Source organism: Xiphias gladius, chromosome 19, assembly GCF_016859285.1.
Source record: "Xiphias gladius isolate SHS-SW01 ecotype Sanya breed wild chromosome 19, ASM1685928v1, whole genome shotgun sequence".
NCBI lineage: Eukaryota > Metazoa > Chordata > Actinopteri > Istiophoriformes > Xiphiidae > Xiphias > Xiphias gladius.
The window spans coordinates 3,689,672-3,701,149 of NC_053418.1; the positions used below are offsets into that span (position 1 = coordinate 3,689,672).

The 11,478-nt window shown below is 40.1% G+C and overlaps 8 non-coding genes across 8 annotated transcripts; all 8 read right to left on the bottom strand.

The window, feature by feature from the left end:
* Window positions 1-2: 2 nt before the first annotated feature.
* Window positions 3-74, bottom strand: trnap-ugg. The gene has a single exon. It is a non-coding gene; the product is annotated as a tRNA-Pro (tRNA).
* A 1,127-nt stretch (window positions 75-1,201) lies between these two features.
* trnap-agg lies at window positions 1,202-1,273 on the bottom strand. The gene has a single exon. It is a non-coding gene; the product is annotated as a tRNA-Pro (tRNA).
* A 1,319-nt stretch (window positions 1,274-2,592) lies between these two features.
* trnap-ugg lies at window positions 2,593-2,664 on the bottom strand. Its single transcript has one exon. It is a non-coding gene; the product is annotated as a tRNA-Pro (tRNA).
* Window positions 2,665-5,455: 2,791 nt separating this feature from the next.
* Window positions 5,456-5,527, bottom strand: trnap-ugg. Its single transcript has one exon. It is a non-coding gene; the product is annotated as a tRNA-Pro (tRNA).
* A 1,722-nt stretch (window positions 5,528-7,249) lies between these two features.
* Window positions 7,250-7,321, bottom strand: trnap-agg. The gene has a single exon. It is a non-coding gene; the product is annotated as a tRNA-Pro (tRNA).
* A 1,740-nt stretch (window positions 7,322-9,061) lies between these two features.
* Window positions 9,062-9,133, bottom strand: trnap-ugg. Its single transcript has one exon. It is a non-coding gene; the product is annotated as a tRNA-Pro (tRNA).
* Window positions 9,134-9,740: 607 nt separating this feature from the next.
* trnap-agg lies at window positions 9,741-9,812 on the bottom strand. Its single transcript has one exon. It is a non-coding gene; the product is annotated as a tRNA-Pro (tRNA).
* Window positions 9,813-10,783: 971 nt separating this feature from the next.
* Window positions 10,784-10,855, bottom strand: trnap-ugg. Its single transcript has one exon. It is a non-coding gene; the product is annotated as a tRNA-Pro (tRNA).
* Between the last annotated feature and the right edge of the window lie 623 nt (window positions 10,856-11,478).

Below are 11,478 nucleotides of genomic sequence, written 5' to 3' on the forward strand. Positions count from 1 at the left end.
ACGGGCTCGTCCGGGATTTGAACCCGGGACCTCTCGCACCCAAAGCGAGAATCATACCCCTAGACCAACGAGCCACTTATGGTCAGAGGCCATCTCTCGGAAATCTCTGATAACCTGTTTCTCTTCTATTGTAACTACTGATACTCATCTATGACATCATCTATAACATATTACTGCTTTGCCAAGCAATAATAAACTTAATACTTGTACTTTACTTGAGTAATTCCATTTTTTTTGGATCTTTTTACTTCTATTCCACCACATTTCAGAGGGAAATATTCCACTGCATTTGTCTGACAGCCATAGTTTCTTTTCAGATTGCTATTTTACGTTTAAAACGATCAGCTTATAAAATGCAATACAAACTCTTCACAAAAAAGCAGAGTCTAGTTGTGGCTCCTTGTCAACAGTAATGGTACTGTCAAGGCCAAGTACATTTACTTTTACTTTGTATACTTCAATTGCACATTGATGATAATACTTATATACTTGTATTTAAGTACACATGTTAACAGAGAACTTCTACTTGTAATGGAATATTTCTATATTATTATACCCGTATTTTTACTTACATAAAGGTTTTTTAGTTCTTACTCCACGATTGATCGATAATTAACTTGAATTTGATTTTCTTGTTTATTTTTTGCACTGATGTTTACCTGTCTGTTTAAGCCTATACACAACAAGATCCCATTGAATTATTAATTTATTGAGTGGTTAGCAAGACACTGGCAGACTCATAATCCCCAATACCCATCACCGATATAGTCCCACGCTGTTGAGATACAGCCAAAGACCTCATCTTATAGTTTAAGAAAAAAAAACTGATGTATGTTTGTATTACTAATGACTCTTAACGTGTAGCAAGTAAGAGGCTCGTCCGGGATTTAACACAATGTTTTATTGACTATGACGGGCTTGACTGGGACCCATATGTGAAAATCATGCCCCTAGACCAACGATAAATCAAGTTGGTTCTTTCTGGTTTCACAGAGACTTGATCAAAGAGCTAATAGTATATTTGGGCTTCAACAGATTTTTCATATGAATGCATTAATTGTGATGAATTAAGTTGCTAATGAATTGATATCAGTTTGTCTCACAGGCAGCCTAAAGCTAACGTTTATTTTAACACCTCACAGGGTTGATCAGTGATGCATTTTGGGGTTTAGCTAATAACCATTACTTTTGTATAGGCAACGGGCTCGTCCGGGATTTGAACCCGGGACCTCTCGCACCCTAAGCGAGAATCATACCCCTAGACCAACGAGCCACTTTCACTTGGACAGCATGCCAAGAAAATCTCACAGACCCCTTTTATTCTCTAATCACTCATTTCAATGCTGGGTTCATATCCCGCACAAGCCCAGTGTTTGACTAATGGTCATTAGTAATACTCTAAAACACATATCTGAATTACATATCACTGAAATAAACCAAACTTCATTATTTGTGACGTAGATTTTAAGTTGCTAATGAATGGATCTTTGTTTTTGAGCTAGGGGAGAAAAGTGAACGTCTGTTTTAACACTTTTAACACCTCACAGTGTTGGTCAGCAGACAGCCTCAACAGCCTCATCCGGGATTTGAACCCATTACCTCTCGCACCCTAAGACAACACTTCCTGTTTTGATTGCAAATTATAGGGAGTTGCATCAATGTCAAAATATAAATAAAGAGGGTCTGTGATATTTTTCTTGGGCTATACTTGTACTGAAAGTGGCTCGTTGGTCTAGGGGTATGATTCTCGCTTTGGGTGCGAGAGCTCCTGGGTTCAAAATCCTGGACGAGCCCCTTGCTCCAACTACAATGGTAATGCTAGTTAGCAACACCCCAAAAAGCATGTATAAATCACAATCCATGTACACAGGTTAGAAAAGTATTAAAATAAATGTACATTTTAACATGTAGGGCTGCAATTTTCCAGTCTTCAACTGCCCAGTTCTTGTGAGCCTGGTCCCACTGCAGCCTCAGACTTCTGTTCTGGGCTGACGGAAGTGGAACCAGACCTGGTCTTCTTCTGCTGTAACCCATCCGCCTCAAGCTTGGACGTGTGCTTTCTCAGAAGCTTTTCAGCTCCCCACAGTCGTAAAGGGCGTTAATCTGAGTTATCGTCACCTTTCTGTCAGCTCCAACCAGTCTGGCCGTTCCCCTGTGATCTCTCTCATCATCAAGCCTGTCTACAGAACTGCTGCTCATTGTGAGTTTTTGGTTTGTTGCAACATTCTGAGTTAACTCTAGAAACTGTTGTGTGTAAACTTTGGGTGCAAGAGCTCCTGGGTTCAAAATCCTGGACGAGCCCCTTGCTCCAACTACAATGGTAATGCTAGTTAGCAACACCCCAAAAAGCATCTCTAAATCACAATCCATGTACACAGGTTAGAAAAGTATCAAAACAAATGTACGTTTTAACATGTAGGGCAAAGAGCTAATAGTGTATGTGGGCTTCAACAGAATGATTGCATTAATTGTGATGTAGAAATTCCACTTTGTGAGCCTAAAGTGAACGTTTAACACATTTCCAACCTTACAGTATTAATCAGTGATGCATTTTTGGATTTTGCAAAGTACCATTACTGTTGGATAGGCAACGGGCTCGTCCGGGATTTGAACCCGGGACCTCTCGCACCCAAAGCGAGAATCATACCCCTAGACCAACGAGCCACTTACAGGTGTCTATTATCTCGGCAAAAAAATTCACAAACCCTCTTTTTTTCGTATTGTTTGTCTTTATTATAGACACTAATTCTCATTTATAACATCGAGGATGACATTGCAATAAATGTGGTTCTTGTACTTTACTTGAGTACTTCCATTTTATGGAACTTTACACTTCTATTCCACCACATTTCAGAGGGAAACTTCAGAGATTTTACTCAGCTACCGTTATCTGACAGCCATAGTTTCTTTTCAGATTACTATTTTACATTAAAGAAAAACATATGATTACCTCGTGAAAAACAATACAAACCCTTCATGAAAAAAGCAGAGTCTAGTGTTTGCTGCTTGTCGTGTTTCAGGTGTCAATGAGTTTGTAACATTTCCACTAAAGAGACAATTCCTCTCTAAACTTCTGATATTGTTTCATTTAATCAAATATATGTTTGAGGCTGTTTGAAGTCATATTATCTTTGAGGCCCAAAGAAGTCAGAATATCCAATATGTCACAAAAAGCAAAGGGTGGAGAAAAAATGGGGAAAAAAAGAAGAAGAAGATGTCGAGCTTTGATTTTCCATCTTTCCTCTTCGTTAATCTTCTAATGTTACATCAGATTCGCCGTGTGAACCCCCGGTTGGGAACTACTGAACTAAACTACCTAACTGGTTACCTAACCTAGTTGGTTTGTTACTGAATGATTCTATGCAGTGCATTGCTGCCACATGATTGTCTGAGTAAGAAGGCGTCCTAAAAAATGATCAACAGTGTTGATCAGTGATGCATTTTGGGCTTTAGCTAATTACCATTAGCTAAAAAGGGCGTTAATCTGAGTTATCGTCACCTTTCTGTCAGCTCCAACCATTCTGGCCGTTCCCCTGTGATCTCTCTCATCATCAAGCCTGTCTACAGAACTGCTGCTCATTGTGAGTTTTTGGTTTGTTGCAACATTCTGAGTTAACTCTAGAAACTGTTGTGTGTGTGAAAATCCAAGGAGATCAGTTGTTTCAGAAACACTCAAACAGGCCAGTTTGGCGTCAACAATCATGCCAAATCAATGTCAAATTCATTGAGATCACAATTTTTCCCCCATACTGATGTCTGATGGGAACATTAACTGAAGCTCCTGACCTGTGTCTGCATGATTCTATGCACTGCATTGCTGCCACACGATTGGCCGATTGTCTGAGTAAGAAGGCGTGCAGGTGTTCCTAATAAAGTGCTCGGTGAGCTCATATTTAACCGAGAGTTTTTATATACAGCAAATTCTTTTCTGTTTTACACAGACATGATCAAAATGCTCACATGGTATGTCTTCATTGACATATTTCACAACATCTCTCATCGCATTGCATCAAATCTGCTATGGAACGGTTGCCAGTGTTTTATTGACTATGACGGGCTTGACTGGGACCCATATGTGAAAATCATGCCCCTGGACCAACGATCAATTTCAGAAAAAGTATTTGCATTTTCCAGTTAAGTTGGTTCTTTCTAGTTTCACAGAGACTTGATCAAAGAGTTCATAATGTCAGTGGGCTTCAACAGATTTTTCATATGACTGCATTAATTGTGATGTAGAATTAAGTTGCTAATGAATTGATTCCACTTTGTCTCACAGGGAGCCTAAAGTGAACATCTGTTTAAACACATTTCCAACCTCACAGTAGTGATCAGTGATGCATTTTGGGTTTTGTAAACCACCATTACTGTTGTGTAAGCAACGGGCTCGTCCGGGATTTGAACCCATTACCTCTCGCACCCTAAGACAACACTTCCTGTTTTGATTGCAAATTATAGGGAGTTGCATCAATGTCTATTGTAAAGATAAAATATATAAATAAAGAGGGTCTGTGATATTTTTCTTGGGCTATACTTGTACTGAAAGTGGCTCGTTGGTCTAGGGGTATGATTCTCGCTTTGGGTGCGAGAGCTCCTGGGTTCAAAATCCTGGACGAGCCCCTTGCTCCAACTACAATGGTAATGCTAGTTAGCAACACCCCAAAAAGCATGTATAAATCACAATCCATGTACACAGGTTAGAAAAGTATTAAAATAAATGTACATTTTAACATGTAGGGCTGCAATTTTCCAGTCTTCAACTGCCCAGTTCTTGTGAGCCTGGTCCCACTGCAGCCTCAGACTTCTGTTCTGGGCTGACGGAAGTGGAACCAGACCTGGTCTTCTTCTGCTGTAACCCATCCGCCTCAAGCTTGGACGTGTGCTTTCTCAGAAGCTTTTCAGCTCCCCACAGTCGTAAAGGGCGTTAATCTGAGTTATCGTCACCTTTCTGTCAGCTCCAACCAGTCTGGCCGTTCCCCTGTGATCTCTCTCATCATCAAGCCTGTCTACAGAACTGCTGCTCATTGTGAGTTTTTGGTTTGTTGCAACATTCTGAGTTAACTCTAGAAACTGTTGTGTGTAAACTTTGGGTGCAAGAGCTCCTGGGTTCAAAATCCTGGACGAGCCCCTTGCTCCAACTACAATGGTAATGCTAGTTAGCAACACCCCAAAAAGCATCTCTAAATCACAATCCATGTACACAGGTTAGAAAAGTATTAAAACAAATGTACGTTTTAACATGTAGGGCAAAGAGCTAATAGTGTATGTGGGCTTCAACAGATTTTTCATATGATTGCATTAATTGTGATGTAGAATTAAGTTGCTAATGAACTGATTCCACTTTGTCTCACAGGGAGCCTAAAGTGAACGTCTGTTTTAACACATTTCCAACCTCACAGTATTAATCAGTGATGCATTTTGGGATTTTGCGAAGTACCATTACTGTTGGATAGGCAACGGGCTCGTCCGGGATTTGAACCCGGGACCTCTCGCACCCAAAGCGAGAATCATACCCCTAGACCAACGAGCCACTTACAGGTGTTTATTATCTCGGCAAAAAAATTCACAAACCCTCTTTTTTTCGTATTGTTTGTCTTTATTATAGACACTAATTCTCATTTATAACATCGAGGATGACATTGCAATAAATGTGGTTCTTGTACTTTACTTGAGTACTTCCATTTTATGGAACTTTACACTTCTATTCCACCACATTTCAGAGGGAAACTTCAGAGATTTTACTCAGCTACCGTTATCTGACAGCCATAGTTTCTTTTCAGATTACTATTTTACATCAAAGAAAAACATATGATTACCTCGTGAAAAACATTACAAACCCTTCATGAAAAAAGCAGAGTCTAGTGTTTGCTGCTTGTCGTGTTTCAGGTGTCAATGAGTTTGTAACATTTCCACTAAAGAGACAATTCCTCTCTAAACTTCTGATATTGTTTCATTTAATCAAATATATGTTTGAGGCTGTTTGAAGTCATATTATCTTTGAGGCCCAAAGAAGTCAGAATATCCAATATGTCACAAAAAGCAAAGGGTGGAGAAAAAATGGGGAAAAAAAGAAGAAGAAGATGTCGAGCTTTGATTTTCCATCTTTCCTCTTCGTTAATCTTCTAATGTTACATCAGATTCGCCGTGTGAACCCCCGGTTGGGAACTACTGAACTAAACTACCTAACTGGTTACCTAACCTAGTTGGTTTGTTACTGAATGATTCTATGCAGTGCATTGCTGCCACATGATTGTCTGAGTAAGAAGGCGTGCAGGTGTTCCTAATAAAGTGCTCAACAGTAGTGATCAGTGATGCATTTTGGGTTTTGTAGACCACCATTAGGCGTTAATCTGAGTTATCGTCACCTTTCTGTCAGCTCCAACCATTCTGGCCGTTCCCCTGTGATCTCTCTCATCATCAAGCCTGTCTACAGAACTGCTGCTCATTGTGAGTTTTTGGTTTGTTGCAACATTCTGAGTTAACTCTAGAAACTGTTGTGTGTGTGAAAATCCAAGGAGATCAGTTGTTTCAGAAACACTCAAACAGGCCAGTCTGGCGTCAACAATCATGCCAAATCAATGTCAAATTCATTGAGATCACAATTTTTTCCCCATACTGATGTCTGATGGGAACATTAACTGAAGCTCCTGACCTGTGTCTGCATGATTCTATGCACTGCATTGCTGCCACACGATTGGCCGATTGTCTGAGTAAGAAGGCGTGCAGGTGTTCCTAATAAAGTGCTCAGTGAGCTCATATTTAACCGAGAGTTTTTATATACAGCAAATTCTTTTCTGTTTTACACAGACATGATCAAAATGCTCACATGGTATGTCTTCATTGACATATTTCACAACATCTCTCATCGCATTGCATCAAATCTGCTATGGAACGGTTGCCAGTGTTTTATTGACTATGATGGGCTTGACTGGGACCCATATGTGAAAATCATGCCCCTGGACCAACGATCAATTTCAGAAAAAGTATTTGCATTTTCCAGTTAAGTTGAAGTTGGTTCTTTCTAGTTTCACAGAGACTTGATCAAAGAGTTCATAATGTCAGTGGGCTTCAACAGATTTTTCATATGACTGCATTAATTGTGATGTAGAATTAAGTTGCTAATGAATTGATTCCACTTTGTCTCACAGGGAGCCTAAAGTGAACATCTGTTTAAACACATTTCCAACCTCACAGTAGTGATCAGTGATGCATTTTGGGTTTTGTAAACCACCATTACTGTTGTGTAAGCAACGGGCTCGTCCGGGATTTGAACCCGGGACCTCTCGCACCCTAAGCGAGAATCATACGCCTAGACCAACGAGCCACTTTCACTTTGACAGCATGCCAAGAAAATTTCACAGACCCCTTTTATTCTCTAATCACTCATTTCAATGCTGGGTTCATATCCCGCACAAGCCCAGTGTTTGACTAATGGTCATTAGTTATACTCTAAAACACATATCTGAATTACATATCACTGAAATAAACCAAACTTCATTATTTGTGACGTAGATTTAAGTTGCTAATGAATGGATTCCACTTTGTCGCACAGGGAGCTTAAAGTGAACGTCTGTTTTAACACTTTTAACACCTCACAGTGTTGGTCAGCAGACAGCCTCAACACCCTCATCCGGGATTTGAACCCATTACCTCTCGCACCCTAAGAAAACACTTCCTGTTTTGATTGCAAATTATAGGGAGTTGCATCAATGTCTATTGTAAAGATAAAAAATATAAATAAAGAGGGTCTGTGATATTTTTCTTGGGCTATACTTGAACTGAAAGTGGCCCGTTGGTCTAGGGGTATGATTCTCGCTTTGGGTGCGAGAGCTCCTGGGTTCAAAGTCCTGGACGAGCCCCTTGCTCCAACTACAATGGTAATGCTAGTTAGCAACACCCCAAAAAGCATGTATAAATCACAATCCATGTACACAGGTTAGAAAAGTATTAAAATAAATGTACATTTTAACATGTAGGGCTGCGATTTTCCAGTCTTCAACTGCCCAGTTCTTGTGAGCCTGGTCCCACTGCAGCCTCAGACTTCTGTTCTGGGCTGACGGAAGTGGAACCAGACCTGGTCTTCTTCTGCTGTAACCCATCCGCCTCAAGCTTGGACGTGTGCTTTCTCAGAAGCTTTTCAGCTCCCCACAGTCGTAAAGGGCGTTAATCTGAGTTATCGTCACCTTTCTGTCAGCTCCAACCATTCTGGCCGTTCCCCTGTGATCTCTCTCATCATCAAGCCTGTCTACAGAACTGCTGCTCATTGTGAGTTTTTGGTTTGTTGCAACATTCTGAGTTAACTCTAGAAACTGTTGTGTGTGTGAAAATCCAAGGAGATCAGTTGTTTCAGAAACACTCAAACAGGCCAGTCTAGCGTCAACAATCATCCCAAATCAATGTCAAATTCATTGAGATCACAATTTTTTCCCCATACTGATGTCTGATGGGAACATTAACTGAAGCTCCTGACCTGTGTCTGCATGATTCTATGCACTGCATTGCTGCCACACGATTGGCCGATTGTCTGAGTAAGAAGGCGTGCAGGTGTTCCTAATAAAGTGCTCGGTGAGCTCATATTTAACCGAGAGTTTTTATATACAGCAAATTCTTTTCTGTTTTACATAGACATGATCAAAATGCTCACATGGTATGTCTTCATTGACATATTTCACAACATCTCTCATCGCATTGCATCAAATCTGCCATGGAACGGTTGCCAGTGTTTTATTGACTATGACGGGCTTGACTGGGACCCATATGTGAAAATCATGCCCCTGGACCAACGATCAATTTCAGAAAAAGTATTTGCATTTTCCAGTTAAGTTGGTTCTTTCTGGTTTCACAGAGACTTGATCAAAGAGTTCATAGTGTAAGTGGGCTTCAACAGATTTTTCATATGACTGCATTAATTGTGATGTAGAATTAAGTTGCTAATGAATTGATTCCACTTTGTCTCACAGGGAGCCTAAAGTGAACATCTGTTTAAACACATTTCCAACCTCACAGTAGTGATCAGTGATGCATTTTGGGTTTTGTAGACCACCATTACTGTTGTGTAAGCAACGGGCTCATCCAGGATTTGAACCCGGGACCTCTCGCATCCAAAGCGAGAATCATACCCCTAGACCAACGAGCCACTTACAGGCGTCTACTATCTTGGCAAAAAATTTCACAAACCCTCTTTTTTTCGTATTGTTTGTCTTTATTAGGGCGTTAATCTGAGTTATCGTCACCTTTCTGTCAGCTCCAACCATTCTGGCCGTTCCCCTGTGATCTCTCTCATCATCAAGCCTGTCTACAGAACTGCTGCTCATTGTGAGTTTTTGGTTTGTTGCAACATTCTGAGTTAACTCTAGAAACTGTTGTGTGTGTGAAAATCCAAGGAGATCAGTTGTTTCAGAAACACTCAAACAGGCCAGTCTAGCGTCAACGATCATCCCAAATCAATGTCAAATTCATTGAGATCACAATTTTTTCCCCATACTGATGTCTGATGGGAACATTAACTGAAGCTCCTGACCTGTGTCTGCATGATTCTATGCACTGCATTGCTGCCACACGATTGACCGACTGAGTAAGAAGGCGTGCAGGTGTTCCTAATAAAGTGCTCGGTGAGCTCATATTTGGAGTGATTCTATTTTATGCATGGTTCAGATGTCTGTGAGTTTTTAGCAGCTTCAACAAGAGACATTTCCTCTTTTAATCTTCCCTGAAGTAAACTTTTGAATGCCAGACTAAAAGACGGGCTCGTCCGGGATTTGAACCCGGGACCTCTCGCACCCTAAGCGAGAATCATACCCCTAGACCAACAAGCCACTTACTGCAACAATCTAGGTCAAGAAAAGTAACATAAACCCCCAATATTTTCATTCAATAATGATGGCATCGCAACACAATAATAAATGTGGTTTTTGCATTTTGTTGGAGTGATTCTATTTTATGCATGGTTCAGATGTCTGTGAGTTGTTAGCAGCTTCAACAAGAGACATTTCCTCTTTTAATCTTCCCTGAAGTAAACTTTTGAATGCCGAACTAAACAACGGGCTCGTCCGGGATTTGAACCTCTCGCACCCTAAGACAATGCAACACTTCCTCTTTTGACTGCAAATTATAGAGAGTTGCATCAATGTCTATTGTAAAGATGAAAATATAAATAAAGAGGGTCTGTGATATTTTTCTTGGGCTACACTTGAACTGAAAGTGGCTCGTTGGTCTAGGGGTGTGATTCTATTTCTCCCAGAAATCCTCTCACCAACTTCAATGGTCTCTATCTTGTACATCTTGCAGGTAATACTTTCTCTGAAGTAAACTTTTGAATGCCGAACTTTTCCTTGCAATGGACCATTTCCACATTGTTCAACTGGCATTTTTACATGAGTAACGGTTTTTAGTACTTCTTCCGCCACTCTTAAACACATATCTCTAATTAGTTTTTCAGAGGCCTGAGATTTTTGTTCTCTAATTATTTATTTTTTCCAGTCATTTTTACTGTTTAGATCTTTCCACAATCAGACCCCTATGAATTAAATGAATTAAATTATACCGAGTTAACTGAGTGGTTGGACAGAGACTTGACAGACTCATGATTTTTCCAAAAGAAATCACTGAAAGATACAGTAGGTCGTACTCTGCTTCCCAGACACAGGAAGAGCCGACGTGGAAACCTATTTTAACATGAGCACTGGCACATGCACATTTATTCATTTCTCACCCGCTCAAGCTCGATTGAACCGTGTGTGTTTCCAGGTTTTGCGAACCAGTTCTTTGTTGGCTCCGACTAAAGGACGGGCTCGTCCGGGATTTGAACCCGGGACCTCTCGCACCCAAAGCGAGAATCATACCCCTAGACCAACGAGCCGGCGCGTAGTTCGGGGTTTTGGCAGAGTCAGATTCAGCCGACGAGATTGTATATACTTAGACACCGATTCCTTTACGGAAAACAAAAAAGACAGATAAAAACTGAAGACTGAAGGTGGATTCGTCCTGTAGAAAAATGACACTAAATTGTCCAGTGAGATTCTGACATGCTTTTTAGTGCCTAGGAATTACATAAAACACCTAAAATCATTAGCTGATTAAATAAATAACCCCAATTCCCATCTCATCAAAGGATTTTCTATCCTGTACTTTTCACTTGAGTTGGACTCCTTATTTCATAGTTTCGTCTGTTTAATTTATTGCTTTGACTAATGTCAAAATTCTGACTTCATCTCAAAGTTGGGACTTACCAAGTCACAACATTGGTGTATTTAAGTCATATTCGTTTGTTATGACTTTTTATCTCTTAATTTTCACCTTTTATCTCATAATTTTGGTTTAGTAAATCAATTTTTTTACTTTTTATCTTGTAAATTTGACTTTTTATCTCATAAATTTGACGTAATTTACAATTATAATTAATTTTAACTTTTTTTTTTTATGGCGGAAATGAACTTTCAGAGGAAAGGGACAGAGCCAAAATAAAAATCGAGCCTCAGGACA